This window comes from Acomys russatus, chromosome 27 (assembly GCF_903995435.1).
Source record: "Acomys russatus chromosome 27, mAcoRus1.1, whole genome shotgun sequence".
NCBI lineage: Eukaryota > Metazoa > Chordata > Mammalia > Rodentia > Muridae > Acomys > Acomys russatus.
Genome location: NC_067163.1, coordinates 51614292 through 51622885, shown reverse-complemented (window position 1 = coordinate 51622885; position 8594 = coordinate 51614292). Strand labels below are relative to the sequence as shown.

The 8594-nt window shown below is 43.2% G+C and overlaps 1 pseudogene; it reads right to left on the bottom strand.

The window, feature by feature from the left end:
• Window positions 1–6074: 6074 nt before the first annotated feature.
• Window positions 6075–6482, bottom strand: LOC127210132 (MORF4 family-associated protein 1-like; annotated as a pseudogene).
• Between the last annotated feature and the right edge of the window lie 2112 nt (window positions 6483–8594).

The window sequence follows — 8594 nt, the reverse complement described above, 5'->3', positions numbered from 1 at the left end:
AAGAGGTCCCCTTCTGTCACAAACCTAGGGGAGAGAAAAAGGGTGAAAGAGCAAGGGAGGGAGGAATGGGAAGATAAATGTGAGGCGATAACAATTGAGATGTTATCTGAATAAACTAATAAAATAAAAAATTTGTGGTAGATAGATTTTGAAGTAAGACTTGATGATCCTTTGGACTTCCTCAGCATCTGTCATTTTGTCTGCCCCTTTTCATTTCTGTATATCTTGACTTGAATACTCTCCCTCAGCTCTTTAGTCAGTTTGGATAAAGGTTTGTCATTCTCGTTGATTTTTCTCAAAGAACCAGCTCTTGGTTTTATTGATTCTTTAAATTGTTTTCTTTGTTTCCAATTCATTGATTTCAGCCCTGCGTTTGATGATTTCCAGCCATCTATCTACTTCTTGGGTGTGTCTGCTTCTTTTTGTTCTAGAACTTTCAGAAGTGCTGTTATATTGCTAGTATGGATCTCTCCAGTTTCTTTATAAAGGCACTTAGTGCTATGACCTTTCCTCTTAGCACTGCTTTCATTGAGGCCCATAAATTTGGGTGTCTTCAGTTCCATTGAATTCTAGGAAGTTTTTAATTTCTCTTTTTATTTCATCCCTTACTCAGATGTCATTGAGTAGGGAGTTGTTAAGTTTTCATGAGTTTGTAGGCTTCTGGTTGTTCTTTTGTTGTTGAGTTCAAGCTTTAATCCATGGTGGTCTGATAAGATGCAAGTGATTACTCCAATTTTCTTGTATCTGTTGAGGTTTGCTTTGTGACCAAGTATGTAGTCAATTTTGGAGGAGTTTCCATTAAGTGCTGAAAAGAGGTGTATTCTTTTGTGTTTGGGTGAAATGTTCTGTAGATATCTGTTAGGTCCATTTGTTTCATGATGTCTATTAGTTTCCTTGTTTCTCTAATTTAGTTCGGTCTTGATGTTCTGTCTATTGGGAAGAGAGGGATGTTGAAGTCTTCCACTATTAATGTGTGGGGCTCAATGTGTGGCTTAAGCTTTAGTAATGATTCTTTTGCAAATGTGGGTGCTCCTGCATTTGGGGAATAAATGTTCAGAATTGAGACATCATCATGGTGTATTTTTCCTTTGACGAGGATGTAGTGACCTTCCTCATCTCTTTTGACCAGTTTTGGTTGAAAGCCTATTTTATCAGATACTAGATGGCTGTTCCAGCTTGTGACTTGAGTCCATTTGCTTGGAATACTGTTTTGCAATCTTTTACTTTGAGGCAATGTTTATCTTTATTGCTGAGGTGTGTTTCCTGTATGCAGCAGATTGATGGATCCTGTTTTTGTATCCATTCTGTCAGTTTGTGTCTTTTTTACAGGGGAGTTGAGGAGATTGATGTTGAGAGATATTAATGACCAGTGGTTGTTAGTTTCTTTTTTTGATGGTGTTGTGGTAGTGTGTGTGTGTGTGTTTCTGTGGTTTGAATTTGTGAATGTTGATTTTTTATTTCCTGTGTTTTCCTTCTTGAGTTGGAGTTTTCTTTCTAGTATCTTCTGTAGGGCTGGATTTGTGGTTAGGTACTGATTAAACTTCGTTTTGTCATAGAATATCTTGTTTTCTCTATCTATGGTGATTGAAAGTTTTGTTGGGTACAGTAGTCTGGGCTGGCATCTGTAATCTCTTAATCTTTGCATGACTTCTTCTATGACCTTCTAGCTTTCATAGTCTCTGTTGAGAAGTCAGGTGTAATTCTTATGGGTTTGCCTTTATATGTGACTTGCCCTTTTTCTCTTGCAGCTTTTAATATTCTGTCTTTGTGCTGTACATTTAATGTTTTGGTGATTATATGATGGGAGGATTTTCTTTTCTGGTCAAATCTATTTGGTGTTCTGTTGGATTCATGTATGTTTATGGACATTTCTTTCTTTAGGTTGGGGAAGTTTTCTTCTATGATTTTGTTGAAAATATTTTCTGGGCCTTGGAACTTGGCGTCTTCTCCTTCTTCTATTCCTATTATTCTTAAATTTGGTCTTTTTTATAGTGTCCCAGATTTCTTCGGTGTTTGTGTCAGGGACATTTTAGTTTTATCATTCTTTTTAATTGATGTATCAATAACTTTGATCATATCTTCCACACTTGAGAACTCTTCCCTCTCTTGTATTTAGTTGGTGTGGCTTGTGCCCATTATTCCTGTCCTCTTCCCTATGTTTTCCAACTCTAAGATTTCCTCAGCTTGTTTTTTCTTTGTTGCTTCTAACTCCCTCTTTAGGTCTTGAATAGTCTTATTCATTTCTTTCTCCCATTTGAGTAAATTTTCTTGTAATTCTTTATAGGATTTATTCAATTTCTTCATCTGTTGGAGTGTATTTTCCTGTGTTTCTTTGAGTGATTTATTTTCTTCTTTCAAAGCATCTATCATTTTTATCACTTCAGATTTAAAGTCTTCTCCTTGTGCTTCATGGGTATTCATATCTCCAGGGCTTGCTGTGTTTCTGGTGTTGTTATATGGTTCGAGTTTTGTGGCTAGTCTTCTTGCTCTGTCCTCTAGGCATCTGGTTGTCTCTGGTGTTAGCAGCCCTAGAGGTTCCTCCAATGAGGTTGCTGTCTGTGTCCCACATTGGCCAGGCAGGATGGGAGAAAGTAAAGAGAGCTATAATCCTAATGTTGTTTCCTAGGCATCCCTAGAGGCCTCCTCAGAATGTTGGACAGAGGGTGTTAAAGCCTGCACGCAGCTCAGCTCAGCTGGGTTTCCTGAATGTATCCCAGTTGGGTCTGGCAGGAGAGGAGTGGGCTGATAGATTTTTAAGCCCAAAGTTGCTCAGGTGCCCTATAGTCCTTTTTGAGATGGCAGTGATCTGTCTATCTGTTGTGTTCCAGATGGGCTAGGTCAGTAAGCTTGTGGCCAAGGGAAAGAGATTGGAGCTCAAAACTGCTTAAGAAACAGAAGCTAATGTGAGGTTTGGCCCACACAGGTCTCTGCTCTGTGACCTAGGTGGATCAGGCAATAGGCTGTAGGTGGGTGGAGTGAGATCAGAGCCAGAAGCTGCTAGGAGGATAGCAACTAACGAGGATTGTGGCCCAAGCAGGTCTCTGTTCATCTGTTTGTTTTATGTCTTAGGTGAATCAGAACAGTATGCTTCAGCAGGCAGGAAGAGATTGGTCCAGGCCTGAAGATGCTCAGAGGATAGCAGCTAATGCAGATTGTGGCCCGCATAGTTCTCTGTTCAGCCTGTTTGCTTTGTGTCTTATTTTGTCTTAGCTGCATAGCTCTCTGCTCAGTCTGTTTGCTTTGTGTCTTATTTGTCTTGAGCGATGTGCTTCAGGCAGGCGGGCAGAGACAGACCAAGGCCTGAAGTTGCTCTTAAGATGGCAGATAAGATGGACTGTGGCCAGAGCCTGGATTCAGCTCTGGTCTCCACGGGTCCTCTTTAGATGGCAGCGCTATGCTTATCTGCTCTTGTAAGACTCATGTCAGGGAAGTCTTTTCCTGCAAGCCCCAATTAGAGACTGAGTCCGAGATTGATGCAAACACAAGAGGCTTTTATTGATCCATCGTGATGGGGTCTACCTGCTTTCGAGAAGGAGGAGACCCCGAGTAGCAAAAGCAGTGGGTATTCATACCCTTTACAGAAGCAAACTTCAGCAACAGTGATTAGTACAAACTTGACTGGCTTACTGGGTGACCTTTAAGCTGATTGCCTGAGTGACCAGGGCTAAGTGAAGGGACGAGGGCCGGACTAGAGGAGGAAATTTTTCATTTGTTCTGGTCACTGTGACCTGTAGCTCTGATTGGCTGGCCCCGGGGTGCAAGCTCCTAGGAACAGTTGCTAGCTGTGTGTTTGTAGCTCTCCCTGGAAACTCCGGGGTGGGGGCAGGGCCAGGTGCACAGGCCCTGAACACAAAATGGTGTTGATCTGGTCTCTACACTCTGTGATCCAGCCAGGCTAGGCCAGCAAGCAGCTGTGGTGCTGAGAAGGATCAGAGCTCCAAGGTGTTTGGGTGCCCCACCCAGTTTCTCAGGAGGCAGATAATGTGGACTGTGTCCTGCGCTGAGACTCAGCGCTGCCTGTCTGCCACTCCCTGTCGTGGATCAGGAAGCAGTAGAAGGATGGTGAGAGCCCTAGGCTGCATGGATAACCCACAGTCCTTCCATCCCAGATCCAGCAAACAGTATACGGGCTGGGAGAGCCCGAAGCTGCATGGATAACCCAGAGCCTTTCCTAAGATAAAGTTAATGTGGGCTGTCCCCCAGGATGTTTCTGTGGGTTGGCACCACACAATGTGGATCTCTCTCACTTGGGAATCAGCAGCACTGGTGTTTTGTAGCTCTCAGTTTGGTCTTTAGGTCGCTGTGAAGTCCTGGTTTTCCTGCTAATCAGATGCAGTGCATGATCAGTGCCACCATCTTAAAAACTTCATATTCTCTATTCTTACTCAGCAGGAGAGAGAAGCTCCAGTAACCTCAGGAAATGTGATTCAGAGTTGAGGACTCTCAATATGTTATGTCTGATGTGAATGATTCTTTGTTAAGTTCTTGCTTTTTGCCTCTATGTTTCAGTTGTCTAAACCTCACAGAAACGGTAATCTCCTGCTTGTGAGGTCCATCTGTCTGCTTCAGTCATGATGCTTACTCCTGTGTCCTCACCTGGCACTAGAGAGATATACATTCCAACACTAACCCTTACATAGAATGACCATCACTTTTTTTCAAGACAGGTTTTTTTCTGTGTAGGTAGGGCTGTCCTGGAACTCACTCTGTAGACAAAGCTGGTCTTGAAATCTGACATAAACCTGTTTTTGCCTCCCATGTGCTTGGATTAAAGGTGTATGTCACCACTACCTGAACACAATATATTTTTTAATAAGGTAAAGATGTCATGGCATAGTTTGGACAGAAATTTACACTCTTAACTTGGCCACCTTGAGGTTTATGTTTTCACAAACCAATTAATATGTCTGTATGCCACTGTTCGCACATCATGCATTATCTAGGCTAATTTACTCAATGGCCAAGGATTTATTGAGGAAATAGCACAAGTTGACATTTTACCAGGTTATATTAAGGGAGACTGTAGTACAGCTAGAGGAGTTGGTTTCTTGTTAGGTGGAAATATTTCCTTTTTTAAAAAATCTTTTCAAGCAAACTGATACTTTCATTAACATGTAAGATTTTGTGTTTCATACATGGTAGGGGTTTTGACCTTAAATGCTTCCCAGGTCTGCTACTCAATACATTTATAACCTGACCACAGATGAACCTGAAGATGTCTCTTCCTGAAGTCTTGGGTCCATTGCAGACAGTTGCAGGTTTTCCTTCCCAGTCCACAAAGGGCATTGCCCTTTCATTTTATGCTCAGGGTCTCCTCAAATATACGGGGATATAATACCAACTTGTACAGCCTAACAAGACCTCATCTCCCACGCTGGGTTCCATTTCATTTAGAAATGAATTAGGCTGTCCAAACAAACTCACCAGACAGGTTACAATAGATAGTGTAGCACATAAAATTTAAAATTTGCATAAAAATATCTCTCCTGCTTTGGTCTTACACAGAAATTAAAGTCCCCCAATAGAAACAATATTATCCTCTAACCCTTCTCCCAGGTCATCAGTCCTAGCCATGTAAGGCCCATTGCAGTCCCAGATGAAGGCTGGTCACTTCTTTTGCCATTGCAGCATGGGTCATCTTCTACAAGTAATGCAGCTCCTTCAGAACTTCCAGAGCCGGTGAGCTCCAACTTGGAGTCTCAAGTGTAACAGGGACTCAAAGTTCCAGGGAACTATCAGGTCACCCAAGAAAGAGCAAAGCACCTCAAAATCCAAAAACAACCACCAAAGCCCAGGAACAAACGTTATTTGACTGCCACAGGGCTTACAATCTAGGCCTTAATTCCCTTATGTGATTGCATTTTCCAAATCAAAGTTATTTCCCCTAAACAAACAAAAAAAAGGAACCACTGAATAATCAAAAACTCATATCGAGGTCACCAACCGCAGACTGTAGCAGGAACGTAGTGTCAGTGAGAATTGAGTGAACACTGAGGAAGAAAAGAAAAAGAAAAAAAGGGGGGGGGGAAGGAAAACAAAAGGGTCTCTGGTTTTAGCTTCTCCAGAGTGTCCTATCAGCCAAGGGTCACACTCAACCGGAATCCACGGCCCGCTCGTGACGATTCGCTCTTCTCTATTGCCGTGCAAGCGCGCCAGCATCTCGGCCATCTTCACCATCTCCTGCGCCTTTCTGCCCTGGGGCCACAAGGCCCCGCACCACCCGCGCAGAGGTGCAGGGGGTTGAGTACGCTCTCTTCAGAGGCCCCCACCTGCATCTTGATCTGGATCAGCGTACTGTCCATCTCCCACAGCTTGTCCCAGTTGCACACAGGTGCGTGCCTGTGCTCACTTGTCAGCGATGCAATGTCCTGCGCATCTCCTGGATGACGGGCAGCAGAAACTGCTGGAAGTCTTTCTTTCTCAGGCTCCAGCACCTCCATCTCCTTGGGCTCCGCCAGATCCACCACGTACAGGGGCCGCATCTCTGCCACTGTGTGTGTCTGCGGGAAACTCTGTGACTGAGCTCGGGCAGAGTCCTCAAAACTTCTGCCACTGCTCAACTTTACTCTCGGAGAAGCCACGGAGACATGTGGAAATGTTGCCTTTTTCCTTTTTAAGTTTCTTTCTCTATATTTTCTCTCTCTGTTTTACTTAATATCATTTTCTACCTACATTATTTTCCCATCTCAATTTATTGTGTGCTTAGTGCATTTTTATGGAGTTTTCCTGCATACAACTTTCATGTCAAAAATATTATTTAACCTCCAAGATAATCAAACCACCAAAAGAACACTTCTCTGTTCTCTGCACATTTCTTAGTCTGTGCAGAGTGTTCTTGTAATTTCCTTGAATTGGCTGTTACTGAGATGACCAGAGACTTCTACCCACAGGTTTCTCTTGCTATCCCAGAGACTTCCATGCAAGAAGTTACAGATGCTGGTGGGAAGCATTTACCCTGGGAGGCCATCTTAGGTGGTTCCTTAGGTGATCTATGTTCCTCTGAACTGTAAAACCTCAGACTAATCCAGGAATTGTTACAAATAATTGTCTGGACAAGACAAACTTTTCTCTTATTCAGGAGGATATGCTCATGAAAGCAGAACTCACTCTGTTGGTGTGAATGAAAATGGGTCCCATTGGCTCATGGAGAGTGGCACTATTGTAGGCGTAGCCTTGCTGGAGGAAGTGTGTCACAGATGGGTGGGCTTTCAAAAGCTCAAGCCAGGCCCACTGGCTCACTGTCTCTTCCTGCAGATCCAGATGTAGAACTCTAGGCTTCTTATCCAGCGCCATGTCTGCCGCACACCAGCAAGCTTCCCTCCACGATGAGAGTGAAGTGAACTCCCATGAAATGATTTGCTCTGGAAGAGTTGCCATGGTCATGCTCTCTCTTCACAGCAGAAGAAACCCTATCTAAGACACCTAGACAGGAGCTAAACTTGGTTTTTATCCTAAGATATGTGGTGACTGCATTTCCCCAATTATCTGCAGTCAGAGCTCGCAATCTTATTGCCTCAGTGAATCTGAAGAACAGGAAATGAGGGAGGATCGGTTGAGCGATCCAAGTGCTCCAAGGAGTGAAGGGGCAAACGCCAGGTCATACAATATCTGGAATACAGGATAGGGCCTCTACATCAACCCTGTCCCTTATGGACCCACTGAAGAGAAAGGGGCACTACAAGTGAAATGACTACTAACAAATGTACATTTATACACACACATAGATCAACAATATTGTGCATCCATCAGAGAAACAGATCAACAACAGTAATATCAGAAAAGGATGGACAAGCTGGCTGACGTGGCTCATGCTTTTAGTCTCAGAACTCAGTGAGCACTAGTGGCCAGTCCATGCTCAAACAAGGAGGTTAGTGTCATTAAGGAGAATGAACTGGCCCTTCATTATAAGCAGAGGAAAGACATCTTAAGGATAAGAGCCCACTCAGCTAAGCCTCATTTAGTAGAAGTAAAAGGCAAGCTGATGCTAGACACAAAATGAACTTAAATCTACTGCTGCTCCAAGGGGAACAGAGTCCATCCATACACAAATCCAAATATGGTGGGATCATCTGATTACTACTTTTCCTAGAAATAAGAAAGATGTAAAATTTAAAGGTCATGAATTCTTCCTCTGTGGTTTCAGCTCAGCATTTTTGCAGCCATCTACAATTGATAGAGTCAAAGCCGAGGTGAGGAGAGACCCTGAAAGTGAACAGCACATAGTTGTGAGGATGAAGCCCGGGTTACATTTTAGGCCACGAGACAATGAGATAGCTAAGTATGTTCTAAGGCATCTGGCATGGGGAGCTGCATATAGGCTGTGCAAGCAGTCAAAGAGAGAGTTGTGTGAGAGGCTTCATGGATAAAGCCATCGATGTCCTTTGAATCTGAAGCCCCAGGTGTCAGAAACAGAGCTGCAGAATTTCCTGTTTGCCCCTCTGGGTTTCGATTTTCCTTGGGTCTAATCTTTCCTCACTGTGTCTCCTGTCCTTTCCTTTGGGGGAATGTATATTATGTGCTCTTTTATGTTAGAAAATAACAAACGTTTGATTGATTAAGTAAAAGAGCACAGTCAAGAGTGGCATGTTAACCTA